The following is a 12,129-nucleotide window of genomic DNA, read 5'->3' as shown; positions in this document are numbered from 1 at the left end:
AAACCTACTTCATTCTGAAACTAGGACTCCAAGGGGCCCCTGCCAAGGGTCCTGAACCCTCCTAGCTTTTAGAGTAATTGTCAGTACTAACTATTGCTATTTCAACCCACCCTGATGTCTTTGTTTTTCTTCACCTCATTAAAGAGACCATGCCCTGGCTACTTCTTAAACAGGTCTATTCAATGAATAAGCATTGCCGCACCCTAAGTGAGTAGTTGTAAAGACCTCAGGTCACTGGATTAAGATGGCTCTGGAGGAGAAGTGAAGCTGGTGACTTGCAAGGCCTTACTTCACTCAAAACAAATTAAGTGCCAGTCATGTCATCATTTCTCTGATGGCATGGTCTTCTTCAGCAACAAAGGATGAAGACAATCCTGTGAGCAGGATTATAGTCCAGAGGTGGAGATCCTGCAAGGCCCTCATGGGTCCCATGGGGTCCTCTTTGTCCTCAGGTGTGGTCCTTTGATTGAATCTAAACTTCACAGAACAAATCCACTTAATAAAAGGATTTGTTCCATAAAATGTGGACTCAGTCAAAAGGCTGCACTCTAAGACTTAAGGACACATGTGGATTTGAGGTCCCAAGTTTCCCACCCCTGTTAACATTCCTTGGAATCTCTACTGGTTTCTTTTTACAATAAAAATTAATTAGTTTACTTTCAATCGTGTAGTTGTGTCATCTATTTCATTTAATCCTAACTTCAAACCTCTAAAAACCTATTAAGCTGTTTTACTAGTTACAAAAACCTTAGAAACATAATTTGGGAATTTATAGTAAAAATGTTGTGTTTCAATTACAATTTTGTCTCTACTTAATTTGTAGTGCCACAATTGTCTACGGACCAAATTTGTCCACAGATTTTCTTAGTTTTCTTGTTAGTTTTTATGTCTGCAATCTTCAACCTGGCCAGGATTGTGAAGGCAGAAAGAATAAATTTGGAGTTTTCTTCCTTATCTCCTACTGAAAGTTTAAACAAAAAGGTTATCAAGGGCAAGTCCTTGTTTAATATTACAGGTAGCTTGGAGAGCTGTTTTAGTCAGAGACTTTGTTCGCTATTTCCACCTTCTGCAGTTCCTTTCCTGTGTTATTTCACAGCAGTTTCTATGGGTACCAAAGTGTCCCACTTCAAATTTCTATAGGATAAAGATCTTCTTTGTGCTACAGAATTTCTGAAGTGGAAGCTCAGCAAACTTACCTCACTGCCTATCAGATACAAATTTTCCTCATTAACTTAGTGTCATCCTAAGTGAATGAATAAAAGACTAATATCCATGCTCACTAGCATGACTGGGTTATCATCAGCCACTTAACGATCAGGTATCTTTGCATTTGTATTTTGTTGCAGAAGAAGACCATGCCATCAGAGAAATAATGACATGACTTGTAACATGACAAAGTCAAGTGACTTTGCTCTGAGTGAGGGATGGCTGTGAACATCAACAGCCTCACTTCTCCTCCAGAGCCATCTGAATCCAGTGATATTCATCAGGATGACTTCAGAGGACCCAGGTGAGGCAATTGGGGTTAAGTGACTTGCCCAAGGTCACACAGCTGGTGAATGTCAAGTGTCTGAGGAGAGAATTGATCTCAGGTCCTCCTGACTCCTGCACTGGTGCTCTATCCACTGTACCACCTATCTGCCTCTACCAGATATCTAAGAAGAATTAAGAAGAAAGACAGGAAGAAAAGGAGAAAAAGAAAAAAGTCTACCAAAGGACTTCCAGCCTGAACACAAGACTTGCAAGATTCTCCCTGTGTTCAATATGACTGTTTCAGTTAGCTTTATCCTAAACTGAGGTGACTTCATTATTTCAGCATTTCACTCACATCTATGCTTAATCCTAATGTAGCAGAAACATACTCAGATTCTATGGTCTCAGAAAACCTTCAGGTTTATTTGGATGACCACTAAGAAATTCCACTTCAGAAATCATATTCCTATATGTGAGAACAAATCCCCAAGACTGAAAAAGTTTTACAAATAAGCTTATTGAATTGTTTTGAGAAAGACAGAGAGAGAGAGAGAGAAAGAGAGAAGAAGAAAACGATGGTGATGATGATGATGGGGGGAAAGGAAGAGGAGGAAGCTCTCTCTCCTCAGGTTCTGAGAGATTTATATGAGGGTTTTGACAAAGGTTTCTGCACCTAAGTCAGATATGAAATCTAATGAAAGTATTTCAAGCAAGTCATATGTGAGTCACTTGAAGGGAACACAAAATATAAGCTTGAGTCAATCCAAAACAAGTCCTGGTTATGGGGACAATTGAGTGGAAGCTAAATGAAGATGAAAAACAGTATGAAAAATTCCTCCAAAGCACTAATAATAAGAGAAATAAAAATCAAAACATTTTTGTAGCTTCACCTGAAACATATGAAACTAATAAAAGGTAAATTAGTAAAATAGAAAATATTAAAGGAATTCCAGTAAAACAAGAATACTGTATATTTTTGACAGAGTATTTGGCTAAAATATTCTCAACAAATATTTGGAATAAACTTTCATAAATTGTGACATGCCCTTTGGCCCAGAAATATCATGGTTAGGTATATAACCAAAGGTGGGCAGTCACATAATGGCCTCATATATCAAAATAGTATTGCAAGACTTTTAGTAATGGAAAAGAACTAGAAGTAAAGTAGGTGGTTATCTATTAGGGAATGGATAAACAAATCATGGTAAATGAATATTAGAGAATGTTATTTTGCCATGAGAAATGGTAAATTGGGGACATTTCAAAGAAGCAGAGAATCTTAGCTATTTTGAACTGATGCACACTGAAGTCAGTAGAAACAGAAAAAGAATGTGCTAATTACAAAAATACCATAAATGAAGACTGTATTTAAAAAGAAACTGAGAGTTCGGTAATTTTATGATGAATCTTGGCCCTGAAGAAAAAAATGAGAAAACTGACCTCTCCTCTCTCTCGTCTTTGAAGAAGGAAAGAACTGGAAGAGGCAATAGTTGTTTTGGGTTTATTGGGTTTATTGTATGGTGTTTTCCCTCATACTTTCTTCTGTATATGTGTATTTCTGTATTTATTTTAAAGTTACCACAAATGGCTCAATGATTAAAGAGTTTTGTTATACAGTTTTAAATAAAGGTAATATGAAGGAAAAGGACATCAACAAAATCATGTCTAAAACACTAAAAAATTAAAAAGAAGCTGGGGTGGAGCCAAAATGGTGGACTAGAAAGACACACTTACTCAGGGTCATCCCCACAGCCCATAAAATACCTGTAGAGAGGGACTCAACAAATTCTGGAGCAACCGAAGTGGAGAACAACAGAATGGAGGAGATTTATAGCCCACGGTGACCTGAAAGGGCCATGGAAACATCAGTTGTGCCAGACGTGGAGCCGAGGGCAGAGCCCAGCCCAGGCTTGGCCAAGTAGGGTGGCGCAATGAGACTCTGGGAAGAGGACAGCTTGGGGGTGGAATCTCCAGTCGCAGTAGTGGGGTCTCAGATCCTTCAGCCCACAGGCGCCAAAGGTCAGTGACTGGGTTTAATCAGCAGTCCAAGAAGGGGGAAGGTCTTTCCCATAGCTCTAGCTGCAGGGAGTGGCCACAGAGCTTGCACAGCAGCCCATACAAAAGCTCCATTGTTGGAGCGTAAAAACCCCTGGGGGTATTGAGGAGCTGAGTCTTGCCTCCACCCTGGGTGGATGCCTTGTGGGGAGCTGGTCTTTGTCTCACCCTAAATGGTGGCCCTGCCCATCCAGCTTATCTGAAAATCAGCCCCCAATGCTGACTTGGGAACTGGAGGCCAAGTGGTTGTGGAGAGGTATCTGCTAAGATTCTAGGCATAAAAATCCCTTTCTGCATCCAGACCAGTACGTGCTTGATTGTGCCCCCTTGGAGGAACTGAGATCTCACAGATTCCCAGAGTATACCATATTCTTGACAAAGGACCCAAAAGTCAAGTAACTGGTTGGGAAAATGCAAAAAAAAGGGAAAAAAAATGAGACTATAGAAGGTTACCTTCCTTGGTGAACAGCTATCTCCTCGCATCCTTTTGGATGAGGAAGAACAATGCTTACCATCAGGGAAAGACATAAAAGTTAAGGCTTCTGTATGCCAATAATCCTAAATAAATATTCAATGCCCTCTAGCCATGGAAGAGCTCAAAAAGGATTTTGAAAATCAAGTAAGAGAGGGGGAGGAAAAACTGGGAAGAGAAATGAGAGAGATGCAAGAAAAGCATGAAAAGCAGGTCCATACCCTGCTAAAGGAGACCCAAAAAAATGCTGAAGAAAATAACACCTTGAAAAATAGGCTAACACAATTAGCAAAAGAGGTTCAAAAAGCCAATGAGGAGAAGAATGCTTTAAAAGCAGAATTAGCCAAATGGAAAAAGAGGTCTAAAAGCTCACTGAAGAAAATAGTTCTTTAAAATTAAAAAGAAGCAGATTTGAGCTTTAAATAATAGAAAATAACTTTCTGACAATTATAACTTCTCAACAATGGATCATCCATCTCATAAAGTAAAATGTTTTCAGTCAGTAAAGGTAATCTAACTAGGGCTGAATGACCACTTGATAAGTACCTTCTGAAGGGGACTTCTTATATTACAGATAAAAGGTTGTTATGATGATCACATGAACAGTGTTCTGTGTGAAGTGTTTTGTAAAACATAGTTACATAACTCTCAACTATTCTTAATCATATCTATTATACCTTAAAATATTTCTTATCATAATTTTGACAGGGGAAACTATTTTTAAGCACAAAATTTCTTCTTTTTGGCAACTTTGCCCATAGCTACTGCTCATATAGATGGTTTTATCAGTCTCCAAAAAAAATTTATTGTTCATCACAGCTTCCTCAGATGACAAGAGTGAGAATTGCAACTGAATAAAAATAATTTTGTGTATTCATCTCAAAGCTGGTCAGGGATGAGGGGAGGGACGTAGAGGTGATCTAGATCAACATTTTACCATTTTCTTGTCTGCTATCTTATTGCATACTAATGTCACCATAAAACGGTAGGCATTATTAATTCCATTATACCAACTAATTAATCAGCATAATTCTATGAGTTCTAATGAGAAAGAAGAAAAAATAATAAAAGCAGACAATAACTACTTGACCCAAAAGATTTATGTCCTACACATTACATCCTGTCTTGGAACAAGGAATTGCTTCTTTTTGTTTCTGTCATGTGCAAAAAGAGTTGGATGAGACGATTTCCTAACCTTCTTCCATAAGTGATTATCCCTTATATGGAGAATCATTACTTCTTTATCTTCTTAGAATTTCTATTTTACTTCAAGTCTCAGCTCAATTTCTGTTTTCCAAAAAAAAACAGACTTGATCTGATACTTTGTTGCTACTTCTTGCCCCCTTATTGATTTAACAGTTAGACAGCCATATATATATATATATATACACACACACACATACACATGTACATATATATACATGAGTATATTAATATGTTTATATATTTTGAATTTGTTTCTGCTTGTATATATATGACCATTATATTTTATATTATTTTACGTTATATATATCTATACTATATGCATATATTGTGCATATATATGCTCACTATATTTTACATGATTTTGTATTTTTACATTAATTTTGTATATAAAATGTTTGCATGTATGTGTGTACGACACACATATTCAATATAAAATAGATACAGTCAGGAAGACTTGTGTTCAAATTTGGCCTCAGATTCTTACTGTGTGACTCTAGACAACTTAATCCTGTTTGCCTCACTTTCCTCATCTGTGAAATGAGGTGATGACAGAAATGACAGTATCTTTGTCAAGAAAACCCCCAATAGGGTCACCACAATACCATATGTTTGTATTTTATTTATCTGCAAATTCCTCCTGTAGAATATAAATGCCTTGAGAACAGGGACAGATTTTTTTCATCTTTGCATCTACATTGCCTAGCATAGTAACTATCATACTGTAGATTGATTATAAATGTGTGTAGGTTGATTGAATGCCTATCCTTCTATTTTATCTAATGATGAGTTTCAAGACCAGGAGATTTCTAATAAATGAATTTTGGTGAAGAGCTTTACAGGAGGAAGAAAGGATTCTACTGTACAAGCCCCCTCTCTTCAAAAAGCAGCTGTGCTTCATGACTTTCTTTGTGAACCTAGTCATGGAATTTTATCTCCTATTTTTAAGGCATACGCAGGAACATCACAGATTCTTCAGTCTCTTTTTTATGATAACATTTCTGAGATCCCATCATTTGACTTAATCCCTGGTGAGAGTCTATAGTGGATATAAACATTACACTGTTCATTATCCACTCATATCAACCCTGTAAATTCACCTTGAAAATCAAATTCTGTCTGCCAAAGAACACATTTCAAAGGGAGAGGGGAATTCCTCTTTAAGGTATTATTTTGTTTTCTTTTTGGGATAAAAAGAAAAGAAAAAGAGAATAATTTTTCCTGGGCTATAATTTTGGCTTTAATAAGGGAATGATCATACTCTTCCATTCTGAAATAACAGAACAAACATATTAGCTTTCCATGGAGAGCTTTTATGAAGAATAATAAAATGTCTTCTCTCAGAGTCTCCAGAATATCTAATACAGCATAGCAGGTGCAGAGTCTTCTAAATGCAATCTGAGTACTTAATGAAATTTGCTTTTTTTGATATAGTGCCATCCTTGTCCCTTTTCTTTTTTTTTTGTCACTGAAAATGATTTATTATGAATGATATTTAATACTGAAGCAATTAAATATATTTCACAACTTTTTTACAATTAAATAAATAAAACCATCCTTTTCACTTTCCTCTTTCTCATCAGCTACTTGGTAAAAATCTTCCCTTGCTAAAGTTTTAATTGATTGTGACTTGCCAAACTTGTTTTAGTATAGGTCTCTAGAAGACCAAAAAGCTGTATTGGTCCGAAACCAGTCTCTACAATGATTCAATATCTGGTATCTTGACAGAACTTGGAATAGGAATAAGTGAGGGAAATTCCCACCTAGTTTGTAATATATAGAGTGAGGTACTCAGGGAAGTATTTACAATACTACTTTTAAAAATGTGCCAGAAATTTCAGTCCTCCATGATATAGATAGAAGATAAGCAGATAGGTGGATAGATAGATAGATAGAGTTAGAGAGAGAGAGAGATGTTTGTATGTGGGTGTATATGCTCACACATACACACACATATATTTATGTGTATATATATATATATATATATATATATATATATATATATATATATATATATATATATATATATATATATATATGTATGTATGTATCTCTAGTAATGAAGAATCAAAGCTCATATATAGTAAGTAACGTCCAGGAAGCACTTCTTTACTTTCTGATTTTTTAAAATTTTTATATCACCTTTATTCCCAAATATATTCATATATCCATACCTATTTCTTTACCAAGATAGAAATATTTCTTGAACCAAAACAAATATAATAAGAGATCAAAAATCACAAAATTAAATAACATCAATTAAGTCTAAAAGAATTTGCTTTATTCCATATCCAAAAATTCCACCCACACAAGTTGGGGAATGAAACTCATTTTCTTGTCTTTTCTCTTGGGACAATCTTGCTTATGATAAGAAATAATATATAATTCAATGTATGCAATATATGTGTTCAATATAATTAATAATAACATTGTTCAATTTGTTTTGTTCTATTTATGTTGTTATACCTGTTATGTGTAACACTTCCCTGATTCTACAGTTTGCCTTCTGCGTCAGTCCATATAAGTCACTCTGCATTCCTCTGAATTCTTCATAGTCACCAATTCTTATGCATCACATTTATGTTACCAAAATTGGTTCTTTCACTCCCCAATTGATAAATAATAATTTGCGAGCATTAAAAATACTACTAGCAATATTTTGGCACATATTTAACCTTTATTTTTCTTTTTCCCCTCCCTAAAGATGTGTCTTGCAGTGAGATTGGTGAGTCAAATAGTATGTATAAGCATTTTAGTCATTTTCTTAACATAATTCCAAATTGCCTTCCAAAACTGTTGAACCCAGTTATCAGCACAGTACTGTACTGAATTGTCTTTCATTCTCCAGATCAGGAGGTATATTTTGAAATGAACAAGAGAATAAAATTCATAGCTGTTTCACAGAACACACAATGTCCTATATACCCACAAATTGGTGAACAGAACACAGGATATATTTTGCAGCTCCCTGAAGTCCCTCATATCTCATCATATATGTAGTTGCTTAATTATTTTCTCTACCCAGTTCTGTTAATACGTGTGGTGACACCAATTTACTCTAAAATTATCTTCAAATGCTGACTATTAATGAATAAAATGCTTATAATAATATTAAGTTGTTTTAAAAATCATGCCATAGAAATCATATAACTAAATAATTAACTCTGCTGTTATCTAACTTTTATTGTTATCTTTTGTTTAATATCATTAACTATTCTTGTCATACTAATCATGATTATCAGTGAATTGAGGAGCTTAATGAATTTTGTGGATTTGAATTTAAACAAATTATTTTCTTTTCTATGTCTTAATTTTCTCATCTGTAAAATGAGAAGGTTGTTATAGATGTTTAGGTGGGCAGAGCAGTGGGCATGGAATCAGAGAGACTTGAATTCAAATTCTGCCTCAAACACCTACTGTGTGACCTTGGACAAAGCACTTAAAATTTTACAACTTTAGCTCCTTTATCTGAAACGAAGATGAATAATAATAGCACATAACTTATACAGTTCATGGGATAGCACACCTGAAAATTCTTAAAAGTCTTAGAACATTATATAGTTGTGTCATTCTTATTTTTTACCATTGTCATTAATTGAAGGAGGCTAGGCAGGATGCTACAATCAGGAAAGAAAAAAAGATACATAAAACTTATAGGTGCAAACAAGCAAAGATCAGGTAAGAAAAACAAGTCTAGATTCTATCTAAAAAGAAAGAACATGGTAGAAGTACCAGAGTCTATACAAATAGTGAGTAATAAGGAGATAGGATTTTATCAAAATAAGGCAAGAGGCCAAATGGCCAGGTAATAATTACCAAGTCATTTGGTCTATAGGAACTGAGAAATATCAACAGTCAGGAAACAATGTAAAAAGTCAGGAAACAATGTAAAAAGTAAAAATGTAAAAAGGATATCAATAAGATATAACTTGCAGATTTACTCAGCTGCTTTTATAGCCCTCTAATCCTGTTAACAACCAGCCTTTAAGTAAATTGAAGGCCTGAGTAAGCCTGATTTGACATTGCTGCTGCTGACAATTGCAACAGTACCATAGAAGATGAAAGTAAGGGTATGGACAGGTAAAAAATGTTGTGACTTTTCTCCAGTTTTCAGAATAAATACTATTTATGGTTAATTCTTTGCTGGTTAAGAATAATTCCAGATGATATATTTCATATATATATCAGTTACAATTTATGAAACTCTGCATGAAAATATTTGCTAAACACTTTATGAGATACTTTTACATCCATTATATGAGCTGATACAATAATCCTATGAGGATGATATAGTAGGTATTTTCTTTATCATATGTGGTCGTCCTTCTTGCCAAAGAAGACCATGCTATCAGAGCAATGATGACATGAGTTGCATGTGACTTTGTTTTGAGTGAGGGAGGGCTGTGCAAGGTCACCAGATTCACTTCTCCTCCAGAGCCAACTGAATCCTGTGACCAGATATACATCAAGATGACTGGAAATGACCCAGGATGCACTGCGAGAGCTTGGGCCCTTCAGGCCAAGGTCTTTACAGGTACTCACTTAGAGTGAGGTACCACCCATTCATTGAATAGTCCTGTTTGAGAAATAGCCAGGGCATTGTGCCTTTAATGAGGCCAAGGAAAAGGAAGACATCAGGATGGGAGTGAAACAGCAACAGTTACTGTTGATAATCACTCTAAAGACTGAATTGTCCAGAGGAGCCCTTATGTTTATGTTTTAAAAGATGAAGGAAGAAGGAGAACACAATGAGATTAGTAACATTGACAAAGTCAGAGATAATTGATAGTCTTGAATTAGCATTGATTTGGTTTATCTGAGTTTAATAGATCCTAAGACTACTACTTGATTCTCTTCCCTTGCAGTTAGTCCAACAATGGTTGTTGTGCTTTCTTCTTGAGGAGGACCAAAATGATGTCACTATGCTAAAGTCAAGTTACAGGGAGCCCAACAGTAATGTCTCCTGAAGAGAGCTATGACTTTGAAGACAGCTCAGGCATAATGGAGATGAACACTCAGCTGCATTCAATAACTTCGTGGGAACAATTATGTATAAAAACTGTTCCTTATCTGATCTGATCTCACTGTTCCAAGTAATCAAGGAGGTTTAGGACAGAGGGTGATCATGACGTACTGAAGGAGGAAGGGGGAAGAACAGTATTTATTATATTTTCAAAATTGATACCATTTTGTAAAAACTAATTTGTTAGTTTTCTTAGTTCAGATCAGGAGGCATATTTTGAAATGAACAAAAGGATAAAATTCATAACCCTCACACAAAACATATAAATGTCCCATTTATCCACAAATTGATCAACAGAGCATGGGAGATATTTGACAGCTCCCTAAAATCCCTCATATCTTATCATAGATGTACTTGCCTATTTTCTCTACCCAGGTCTGTTAAGATGTGTGATGACACCAATTTACTCCAAAGGAAAAGTGATTAAAAGGAACTTTCTTGAGGTTTAAGGGTGCTCTTAAGGAATCTGAGGATATGAGCATTAGTGATGCTTGAATCTGAGAATCTTCGTGGAGACAAGATGGATTTTATATAAAGAAAAACTGAGGGATACACCTAGGGGCGTTGAGAAGTCTGGGATGACTGGAGGTCACATGCCAACAACCAAGACAGTGGGATTTTGATAGGCTCAATGTTGGCAAGTAACCAGAGACAATCCCAAGGTAACAGACAATGGAGGGGTGCTTTAGGTTAAGGGTAACAGAGATTTGGTCATAGAGACAATGAAAAACTTATGACCTCAGTGAATGCCAGATCAAGTGGGAAGATTCAAGCAAAGATCAAAGGGGTTCCCAGAGCCTATACCCCATCAACTTGAGTCCTAGTCACTGATGGTTGTGAAAAGAAAACACATGAAATGGAGGATAGATTCAATGACATTAGAGAAGAGGTAAACTCCTGAGATAACTGTAGTAGCCTAAGGGAAGGGAGGGAGAGAGGGAGGGAAAGAAAGAAGGAAGGAAGGAGAAAAGAAGGAACAAAGGGTTTCTTGAAATAATACTCCTTGGGCCAAATCCCCTCAATCTTTCCCATCTATGTAATACATCCTATGAAATTTTACCATGAGGGTTTCATTCAAAAACTCATTGGATTTAGTGCTTGAGTAGATGGTATACAGATCACATAGTCCAAGCTCCATGATTTATTAATGTTAAAACTAAGGTTCAAAAAGAATAAATGAATTGTCTAAAGACAAAGGACAGTTTAGTTCAAGATATGGGACCATAATCTTACTGCTCTCTAGAACAAGGATCTCTGTTATCAGGATGCTTACTTTCCCCAAGGAAGGTTTGCACTCTAACACCAATCACCACAAACAAGGAATGATTTCAGGTCTCTCATCCTTAAAATAAGCAAGTTATACAAGGTAACATCTGAGAATCTTTCGAAAGTCTATGAGCTATAGTTATTAGGAATCATTTAGATCAGTGTGGGAATGAAATATCTCAACGTAGGCTTTGATTGAAAAGATGGATAGATTTGAGCATGTGGGCACAGAAGAAAAGAATGTCTCCAAGGTGGGTTTAAAAGCAGAGAACAGGAAGCTGAAGACCCTTAAAACAATGTTTGCCTCCTTCACAGCTTTGCTAAGAGTCTGGCTGTGAGTTTACAGTCACAATTTTATTTCATGTATCTAGTTCAGGCCTTGCTAGAATGCTTAATTTTGCAGAAAAGCAGATGCAGATGTGTGTTTCATTATCCCTGGTTGCTGAGGTAGAGAACCTATTCTCTGGGAAAGGACAATTTCCCTCCCTGCAGTTAGTAGAGAAATTTCTTGGCTGAGACCCTGGTTATTATGATGTTCTCCCTGGCAACAGCTGCATAACAAAGGTAATTCGCTGAAACCCACTTAAGAGAATTACTGGTAAAAGAATAAAACATTTATCGAAATCAATTCTCCCAG

Source organism: Notamacropus eugenii, chromosome 4, assembly GCF_028372415.1.
Source record: "Notamacropus eugenii isolate mMacEug1 chromosome 4, mMacEug1.pri_v2, whole genome shotgun sequence".
Lineage (NCBI taxonomy): Eukaryota > Metazoa > Chordata > Mammalia > Diprotodontia > Macropodidae > Notamacropus > Notamacropus eugenii.
Note: the sequence above shows the minus strand (reverse complement) of the source record.